General features: G+C 41.1%; 1 long non-coding RNA gene across 1 annotated transcript; it reads right to left on the bottom strand.

Annotated features, from left to right (window-relative positions):
* Nucleotides 1-695: 695 nt before the first annotated feature.
* Nucleotides 696-1694, bottom strand: LOC135490607 (uncharacterized). The gene is made up of 3 exons (XR_010447742.1): nt 1578-1694; nt 1032-1276; nt 696-893 (listed from the first exon to the last, which is right to left on the bottom strand). It is a non-coding gene; the product is annotated as an uncharacterized LOC135490607 (long non-coding RNA).
* Nucleotides 1695-10497: the final 8803 nt, after the last annotated feature.

Genomic DNA, 10497 nt, shown 5'->3' with positions numbered 1-10497 from the left:
CCCGCTGCTGAACTGCATAGGTTTCGTAGATGGCCTGCATATAGGACGAACCGTGCCAACACGCATCAACGCGTGTGTTATAATGGGCATAAGCGTATACATGCGATTAAATTTCAGTCAGTAGTCATACCAAACGGGTTGATTACGCATCTGTATGGTCCACTGGAAGGGCGTTGACATGATTGCGCTTTGCTTCGTATGAGTGGACTGATGGAGCAAATGGAGGCTAGAGATCTCACTGATAGGAATGGCCTGCCATTTGCAATATACGGCGATCCGGCTTATCCCATTCGAAGGTATCTGTCGAGTCCATTCAGAGGAGCAAACCTGTGTGCCGCAGAAGAAGAATTCAACAGGAGAATGTCCTCTGTCTGTCAATGCGTGGAATGGGAGTTCGGAAATTTGGTGCGAAACTACGCGTTTTTGGACTTTAGGAAAAATGTAAAAGTACTGTTGTCTCCAGTAGCCAAGTATTACTTGGTAGGTGCTGTTCTGGTCAACTGTCGTACATGTGTCTATGGCAATCAGACGAGTCAGTACTTTCAACTGGACCCTCCAACTTTAGAGAACTATTTAGCCTGAACTTTGCGTTGTAAATGTAGAGAAAATATTTGAATTCTGCAAATTACAGACGAAAAGTCCAAATTTATTCTGCGAGTAATTATTTATTTGTCAAATCTTACATCGTGCGAGCAGCATCTAATTTTTGTTTTTGGCCAACGCCATCATCATTTCCATCATTTGCTGATCCCTCTGGATCCTCGCCTCTCTTTCCTTCTTTTCTACTTCGAAACGCTCTTTTTCAAAGGTAAGTTTATCTTTTAGATACGTCACGTACTCTGCAGAATCAGTTCGACGCTTCTTCGTTGCCGGCTTGGTGGTGCAATTCGCAGCTGCAAAAAGAATAGTGTACCCGCCGTTTAATGCAGAGTCGGGTTATGTTACATGTAATTCAATGTACGTATTGTCAATCAGTAGCTGCCATTAAAGCGAGTTTCATACTTTCGTGAAGAAGAAAAAGTTATTCTTACCTTTCTTTCCATGATGTTCGAGATTTTCATCAGCTCCGTCCAACTCACGATCAAAACCATCCGCGTGTTCTTCTGGATCGTCTCTTACTTTCAGCGTCTCCATAGCAGCCTGGCGTATTTGTCGTCCCTGGGCTTCCTTGAGATCGGGTTTTTCTTCCTGCTTTTTGGCCGCCCTTTCCTAACTAAGGCTGGCCAACTCAGTAAGCAGCTGGGCTCGCTCGTCGTATTCCTCATCTGTCCCAGACCTAAAAAGTGACACAAAAGTTGATGAGTAACATTGCAGGTCCTGATCAAAGGTCAGCGTGACGCATTTTCAGCCGAGAAAGAAACTGGGAGTATAAATTATAAAATAGTGTTTTAATTGGTGCTAAAGCAATGGAAAAACACATTGTACATGTATATACTTGGACCAATTTTTCCATCAAGAAAATGATATCTCCCTGGTAACTTAAAATCACCAAGGGCCTAATGACACAGAGTGTATGGGACCGCTCTTAGCCACATTTGTCTTACACTGCAATGTTTCAGTGTTTAAGATATACTTACGCTCTAAGAGATTTCAACTCGTCCTTCGTATGAGCCTCTTGGAGAGTTTTCACCCTATCCTTGCATGCCCGGAGAGTGACAAAGTTGTCACGCTTCACCTCCGTCAAAGCTGTGTTCACATGTTGGTGGACTTCATCCCACGCTGGCTTAGTTGTTGGTTGTACCGCAACCAGTTCTCTGAGAAGAAGAATGTCAAGTGCTGGGAAAAATGGAGTAGGCGCGTTTTTTTTTTTGTTGACTTGCTGGTACTTGCACCTTCGGTCGCCATGCTAAAAGAGAATCAGGAAAGTTTTATGCAGGCCTTTTTTAAAATCATAAAATTCCATTTAAAGAATACGAAATTATTTCCGAAACAAAGGATTAAGGCCTATCGAAAGGGCTCAACTACAAGTGGCATTGAAATGGGATGATAAGTTCAATAATGATATAGAAAATAAATTGAATAAAAAGCAGCATAGCATCAGTATCCGAGATGTGGACTGATAATACTTCCACTTTGAAAAATTAGAAAAATGTAAGCAATGTGGAGATTCATTTTTTGGGTGAAAAATGCCACATTTGTTGGAAGAAACCAACAGGCACGAGCACACATGGTACATAGGAATGAATTTGACATTCATAAAATTTCAATATCAGCGCACCTGATGCTCTGAATTTAACGTGAAAAGAAAGAGTGAAACACAACATGTTCAGATTGGGAACATTTTCCATTGAAGCCAAAGTGGTCGCCATCTTTGGTTGTTGTCACTCATGGCCAGAAAGCGGTAGGTATATTTGGGTCGAAAAAACAATATTGATCACTTTCGATTACCTGCATTTCATGATGTCCTAAATGATTAGATGATGCAATTGAACGTATTCGACTTTCAAAGAAATCGGACTGGTATAAAAACCATAAAAGAGTGATTTGTTATGATACGATTTCATGGAAGATGTCAACACAGAAAATCATGGCGTAGTAATACAAAGTTTCACTAAAAGTTTATTTCGTTAAATTCACGGGAATTCGAAGTGTAAAAATGCACCAGGCGTGTAGATATCAGTATTTATAATTTTTTAAGTACATTGTATCATGTTTTATAGCTAATTAGCTGCTTCTGATGCACTATCTGAAACTACTTTTGCTCCGCGGAATTGTACTTCCGTTTCCGACGAAGGTGCTGTGCGGCTCCATAAATCACAGTGAAAAGTTTAAATGTGTAATTTGTATCATTTTTCATGAATGAAAACCACATCAAGGATGGCAAGGTGATGCAGAAGAACGAAAAGTACATGTAGACAGTGTGGATCAGTAATCGCGTATGTTTCATGCATTGTAGGTGCCATAATAGTCGTCCATCTAGGCCTACTGATTTGTTTACAATGTGCATGCATGCACACCATAGACACCATGTACACATGGCCATGAGTGACAACAACCAAAGATGGCGACCACTTTGGCTTCAATGGAAAATGTTCCCAATCTGAACATGTTGTGTTTCACTCTTTCTTTTCACGTTAAATTCAGAGCATCAGGTGCGCTGATATTGAAATTTTATGAATGTCAAATTTATTCCTATGTACCATGTGTGCTCGTGCCTGTTGGTTTCTTCCAACAAATGTGGCATTTTTCACCCAAAAATTGAATCAAACTCCACATTGCTTACATTTTTCTAATTTTTCAAAGTGGAAGTATTATCAGTCACATCTCAGATACTGATGCTATGCTGCTTTTTATTCAATTTATTTTCTATATCATTATTGAACTTATCATCCCATTTCAATGCCACTTGTAGTTGAGCCCTTTCGATAGGCCTTAATAGAAATTAGCTACTTCTGGCACTGAGATCTACCACCAGAGAAAATCAAGCTACCCGTAGTGTATTTTACCAAACATGCTAAACGCCATTCACCTTGCGGATATCCAGCTTGTTATGCGTGAAATGCAGACGGCTAGCCAAAAGGCCTCTTATAATGGCCTGTGTACACGTAACGACCGCACAGATTAGTCGATGACTTAACAGTGCTGATTTTGTAATCAGTTAAATTGCGAAATGCCTCTTTTGACTGCCTTGGACATCAATGAAAAAGGCACTTATGGACGGCTATAAACAAGATATTTAAAAGTGAAATAAACATGGATACAAATGCCAGAAACGAAATATTTCACAAAAAATTGCAAAGGTATTTGTTCATTAATGATTTTAAAAGAAAAACTATCATTGTGGGAAGATTTTTTTTGGATAATCATGCTGTTTTGTCAAACCGTTTTTCACTCACGTATTGTAACTAGCTACGGATAATAATCTCTCCAAACCGTATGTATAAACGTCATAAGACCGCAATATTTGATGACCTAAATGTAGTCGTTTGGCTAACCGTGCGGGTGCGAATACTCTCTATTGTTGTGGCATTACCGTTGACTTAAATTTTTGTATGAAAACTAAATATTTGTGTTAGACTGTCAAGAAAATTGTCAACCAAAATTTCCTAAATATTGAGTATCTCTTGACTTTCCATCAATTATTTGGATTTGTGCAATTTATCAAATTATGCTCCTCTTACAATGCTATGCACTACGTATTGAACATAATTCTTGTATAAAAGAATGCAATAAGACGTACGCGGATCCACACATTCACTTCTTTTGCAAATGCACTGCCTTCAGCAGTAATAGGGTCAGTTTTTGTTACAGTATAGAGCAGAAGTGTGATGAGTGTGTAAGTAGCAGACTCTGAAACATGACAGACATTGAACTTGTAGAAACATCGTTGGGGAAACAGTGTCATAATCAAGCCAGGCGGCGGCAGTGATATTAAAGGACAACTAAAGGCCATTATTACCAAGCTGTCGGCTGTCCAGTCGCACTGCCCCATCATTGAATAACACATAAAACTCAAAGATTCAAAAACTGACTGCATTAACACGCTTTTCCGATCTTGGTTCCGATTGGACCCGAGTGAGGCCGCCGTGCAGAGATAATTTTTGTGCGGATCTCGATGCACGGTGACGCGCTGCGCGGAAACGAATATCTTCATCACGATGTCATGGTGTTATAGAAGTTAAGACTTTGATCCGAGGGGAGAACAAGTTGGGAAAAGCCAACCTCGTTCTCAATCTCGTTCTCGGATCAAAAATCTTAACCTCTCTGTTGGCGCTCCATTTCCCGCTACTGCGACGATGATAGAAATGACGATGCGTCGTAATAGCGGGGTGACGTGAACTCCGATCTCGGCGTGCACTAACGTGGCGGGAAAGGTTTTTCGTGCCAGGACTTGTGCGTACTAGAAATAACGAATAACGCGCTTTTCGACTATCTGAGGGCTAAAAACCAAATTTCGAAAAGCATCAAACACGTTCAGAAAAATAGTTTACTGATAAACCATAAGATGGACAAAGATAATAAATCCAAAAAGCCGCCCATTCCTTTAAGAAAGAATGTCAAGAAGAATAGTTTACAGACAGCTTTTCCTTTCCTTTCTGTTTTGCAAAATCTTTTTTGTAAATACATGTATAATTTCTTGGATGCTGGAATCTTCTAGCGAGGAGGAAATAAAGAATAATACTAAAGATATTATTTTATGATATAGGCGCCAGTCCTGTAATACCGTAGCTAGAACATTACATGGTACATACACATATTAGGAATGTCATCTACCCACTCCCGGTACCGAATGCCAACATCGGACAAAGGCGCATAAAGATCGTGAACGCAAGCCCAAGAATAACCGTTGATGAACGTCTTTGGCAAAGGGCTTTATATGAACGACTGGGAAGCTGATGTCCAGCAACATGAGCAGCTTTTTAGCCTTTGTCCTCAGTGCCTCTGCAGATACCTGAAATATTGACAGCTGTGATAGAGAATTTTTAAGACAAACCAATGCTAACACAACACTGTACATATGCTGTTTATCTCGGCATACAACAGTCTATTGATGCAACTGAATGAGTTTGTACCTATCAGTCCTCTCTGCCGAATGTTCTTCAGCACAAGCCCCTGGTCAGGGGTAACTCCTTGACTCGTTGAAATAGAATATGCTAATTACTAATCCCACTATTATTGTGTGTTCTGTACCTGGAAGCAAGGATGTATAGCACTTTATGCATCGGTGCTGGAAGCTAATACGGGCAGAGAGAATTCTGTCTGCCTTGAAGAAGGAGATCACCAATACCCGGCAACGCTGGTAGAGCCATATGGCGCTCCGATGAGCAGTTACATCTAAGTCAGCTCTCCTTCAAGTGGACGATTTCCTAAAATATCCTAAAATCGCCGAGATATTCCACTTATGACACCCTCAAAGACACTTTTAAATATGATCCACACGTACTAAGCCAAAGGTTGCAAACATTCAACGCATATCCGAGGCCCCATTTTGAAACTCAATTCACCTCCTTTTAATTCGCGGCCACAACGTCCATTATACAGTATAGATGACATCCATTGGCACACCATTTTTGCCATAAGTCTTTTCAAAACTCTGACCGCTGATATTGGCCGGTCTACCTGTAGACGAGATTCATACATCAAATGCTTTGTAAACCGCACAAGTTTTCCTTGCTAAAGTGTAAAGGATTCCGAGGCACTTTTCTAGCTTCCCAGCCATGGCTTGACGGATGCACTCTCTGATACAATCAAGCTTAGATCGAATATTATTCAGAAAGACGAATTCGAGTATTCCTTCATCCACCGAGTGCTAATAACAAGATTAAGGAGAGAAACTAATTATTGAGCTCAGTTCAAGTTCGCTTTTAGAAATTTTAGAAAACAAGTGGACAGGTGCATGTGAACGTACCTATTTTACGGCTATTTGCAATATCACGCTTTGATACGATAGTTGGAAAAAACCTAAAATTTGACATTTGCCTCTTGGTTAATGATCCACCCAACAAAATCTGTTTTTGAAAGGGCCTCTGCTTATGTGAATAACGTACATGATGATGACATCTGACAAGATTACCATTACTATAAAGCATCACTTGAGGCTGACGAGTTGGCCGAATTTTAGCAATATCCTTCAGTGGTACATTTCCCGCTCGAATTGTAGCAGCATAATGCTGCCAACTTAAATCAGATATTAAAGATTGAGAGGCAGTTGAAAAGTGACAATTGTCATCAACACTGGGGGTGTGATAAGCAATATTAATTGCAATTCCTCCGCCGACATAATCTCTTGCATGAATCCTCGCTCTACCACAAGATAAAATGAGCAATACATTGTTGGGACTTTTCATCAGAAGGTATCTTATATAAAATATGATAGTCATCGAATTCATCTTGAATACGTCTATGTAATGAAGTGTGGCGAAACCGTTCTTATCATTTAACTGAAGAACTTTTCCAAAAACTGCAGATTCGACGTATGATACGTTTCCTCTTAGGCTGCAAAATTATTACATATGCAATGTTGCTCAGTCAAAAAACATAAGAAATGATTACACTACATAAAGGAGAAAATCAAGTCATCGGTAGAATATTACCATGAAACTAGTACAAAATATCATGGCTTAATAACTTGACACAAGGGCCCAACGCGCCGCGTAGCGGCAAAAAAGCGAAGCTGGCGAAACATTTATAACGGGTCACCGTCACTTATTATTGGACTTATAGCGCATTTACGGGGTTGCAACTATTTTGCTTTATAGTGTCACCGGGAAAGAAAAGCATGCGACCTAACGCCGATCTATTTGTATAAAGTGATAATTGGAAGGTATATAGTAGGAAATATCAATAAAATAATCATTCCATGTCGTCTTTTGAGGGCATTTTTGATTGTAAAAAATATATGTGTAAGTCACCGTAGTCTCTGCAATGATAATTTTATCAGAGCAGTCTCGCGCAAGTAGAAGTTCTTTACCTATTAGTTCTTCACTTGTTGGTCTCAACGTCTGGCGCAAAGCCAGACGTTTTCCATTACGATTTCACTACGATGTTTGACAAGAAGGAGCAGTGCGCGAGATATGCTAATGAGCAGACTTCCCTCGCTTGAGTTTCTGAAGAATGTTCCATATCGCGCTAAGCTCATCACTGCTGATTATGACAGGCGTGCAACGGTAGGTATCTGCTCCCCAACTTCCACCCTAATACGGTACAATAAGTTACCATTTGATGGGAATGGGACAATGCCCTCACTGTGTATGGAGTCATAGGGATAAGAAGACATTATTCATTAGTGTTGGTAGAAGTGATTTTTGCCCAAAAAGCATGCGCATTCAAAAAACAAAATATGCAAGGTGCGGTGCACTGGCCAGTGCATACCCTATGGCTATGTACCAGTAAACATGGTAAACATGAACAACATCATTATTCATCGTCAGTTCATTTTACTCCGAGCTTTTCCTGAAACATATAGGCATGATGATTAGGCCTACCATGTACCATGACCAATAACAGCACTAGATCATGTAGATGTCAACAAGTTCACATGAACCGTATTGTTATTCAGCACACACTCAACCACCCTTTCTTTCTTACAGTACCGAAACCCATCATAATGTTTATTCAGGAGCCGTCACTGGCCATACCTTCACGTGTTACAATCTGACCTCCAGATCGGCTGTTATAAAACGCGGATTCCGCGGAAATCCGCGGATTCCGCGGAAAAATCACAAAGCCGCCAGTAAATACGCGCATAATATTTAATGATAATTATATTATACAAATAACAACATAAATCATAAATCGGAGGCAAGAACTACCAGTTATCTGCATATTTCATCGGTCAGATTTTAATCCTCTGGAGCGCCATTCATGCCATTCCGATCGACTCTTCCCTCTTTCTTCTTGGTGTTGATAAACTTTGCATGTTAGGCCTATCTTCGACACCACCGTGGTTCCTGATTCCCTAACGGAACATATTACGAGGCTGTTTTCAAGTGTGATTGATGCCCGGATTGATGTACGTTACGGTATGCCTCCTTCAAATATAGGTCGATGACGAACTGAATTCTGGTCTACGAAAATGTTTTAGGACAATCTCCTTGCAGCTCGAACCTAACCAACCATATACATGTATGCGACTGCACATTGGAGTCTATTTTTAGCAATCACAAAAACTTACTTCGCGGCCCGTCCTAGAGTAAGTTTATTTCAAACTACTGTACAAGGTGCTTGTGATTTACGGCGCATACAGCGCACCATATAACGGGGATTACCAAAGACCTTGTCACCAGGAGTACTTCATGCGCCCAACAATGCACACTATTAATATGAAAAACTCTCACCTGCGGTTCAGGTAGCCACCCTGCAGCCAAGTTAGATTTTTCCGCGGATTTCCGCGGAATCCGCGTTTTATAACAGCCGCCTCCAGATGTAGCATCCAACTCCCACTGAATGCAGAAATGAAACTATTAACACCATGTCTTAAACAACATCACCATTGTTCTTGCAGACAACCAGTACACCTATCCCCATGCTAGAATTCAGGGCAGCAATCACTAATGTGCTGCAGCACTATGCTATCAACAACATCTCCTGGGAAATCTGCGGCTGGTACAAGCCTGGTATTAAAGCCACCGACGAAGAAGTGCAGCCGCCCACATTCCACCTCACGTCTGTCCGACCAGCTGCAATCCTCGAGGACGCCCCACTGTACCACCTACCACACATTGCCAATCGACGCCTCCAAGTTGAAATAGCAGTCGAACGTCCTTGCCAATTGCGCATCGGCCACAACCAAAGGCCAACAGCAGCACGACGACCGCAACCACACCTGGCCAACAATCCGGCGCCTTCGACATCCCGGCAAAAATCACCAGACCTGCCCGACATACGTTCCACAACAAGGAGACTAAAACGCCCTGCACCCAGCCTCGTCATTCAGCGCTCAAGCACATCAACCAGGCAGCAAACCACACCACCAACTTCGGACGTGTCCGATGACAACTAACTTACTCCAACCATGGCCATCATGTACCACAGTTCAGGGAATAGACTTTCATAGCGATCGAATCTCAAACTACGCGGCTCTTACTAATCCACATCAGACATTCCTTTCTTCAGATATCATGTCTCATTCTTGCCTCACCGGAGACAGTCTGTACTGTACAACCAAATCATAATGCTCAAATTATACACTATTTACATACCGTCCATGTGACTAATTACCTCAAAGTGCTGCTCCGTTTGTGGCAACTTCTGCTACCCTACCACAGTGAAATCATAACACTGCTGATATTGTTCACTGCTCATGTTGGTAACATAAACTCATCATATACAGTAGTGCTCTGCATTTTTTGGGACATTTTCTACATTTAAAGTCATTTCCCTCTTGCCTTCTCCTCGCCTTAAAGCAGCCTTTTGGTTATGCTCAAAACATCCTGCTCTTCCCAAGTCAGTCATATTATCCACTGTGATTGTCCATGCACAAGTTCCTGAACACTACTGTACGCCACTCATCCACATGACCAGTCATTTTCCCACATGTTCCCACAGTGAATGCATAATACTGCTGATAATAGTGATATTGTTATCTGCTCATTGTAAATATGTTATACGTTGTTCAAATTTTAAACATGTCAATATCGCTCACACGCTCGTGTCATACACATCAATTGACTTTTTAAAGGAGGACTATAGGCAGCGGCAGGGGGGTGAGGTTGACCATCTTTTGATGACTGATATGCCCAATAAGGGCACTTGGTCATGTTTGATGCGGCTCTTAATACATTCCATGTACAAGTGTGAACATTTCCACGTACTGTGAGATATGACTGACCCTTATTGGCAAATTTGTATGACTTTATCTTGCCTACCTAGCTGCTGCCTATAGTCTCCCTTTAACTGCGGAACACTTCAAAGTCGATAAAATGCCATGTTCCACCTTTTAATGTGTTCAGACCACCATTTTCAAAATAATCAAGTCAGGACACTGCCTTCTAGTCTCATAATAAATTTTGCTTTCCTCAATAATAACATTTCTTCTTCTTCAATGCTTTCATCATT

This window comes from Lineus longissimus, chromosome 7 (assembly GCF_910592395.1).
Source record: "Lineus longissimus chromosome 7, tnLinLong1.2, whole genome shotgun sequence".
NCBI classification, from domain to species: Eukaryota; Metazoa; Nemertea; class Pilidiophora; order Heteronemertea; family Lineidae; genus Lineus; species Lineus longissimus.
Note: the sequence above shows the minus strand (reverse complement) of the source record. Positions and strands in the feature narration are given on the sequence as shown.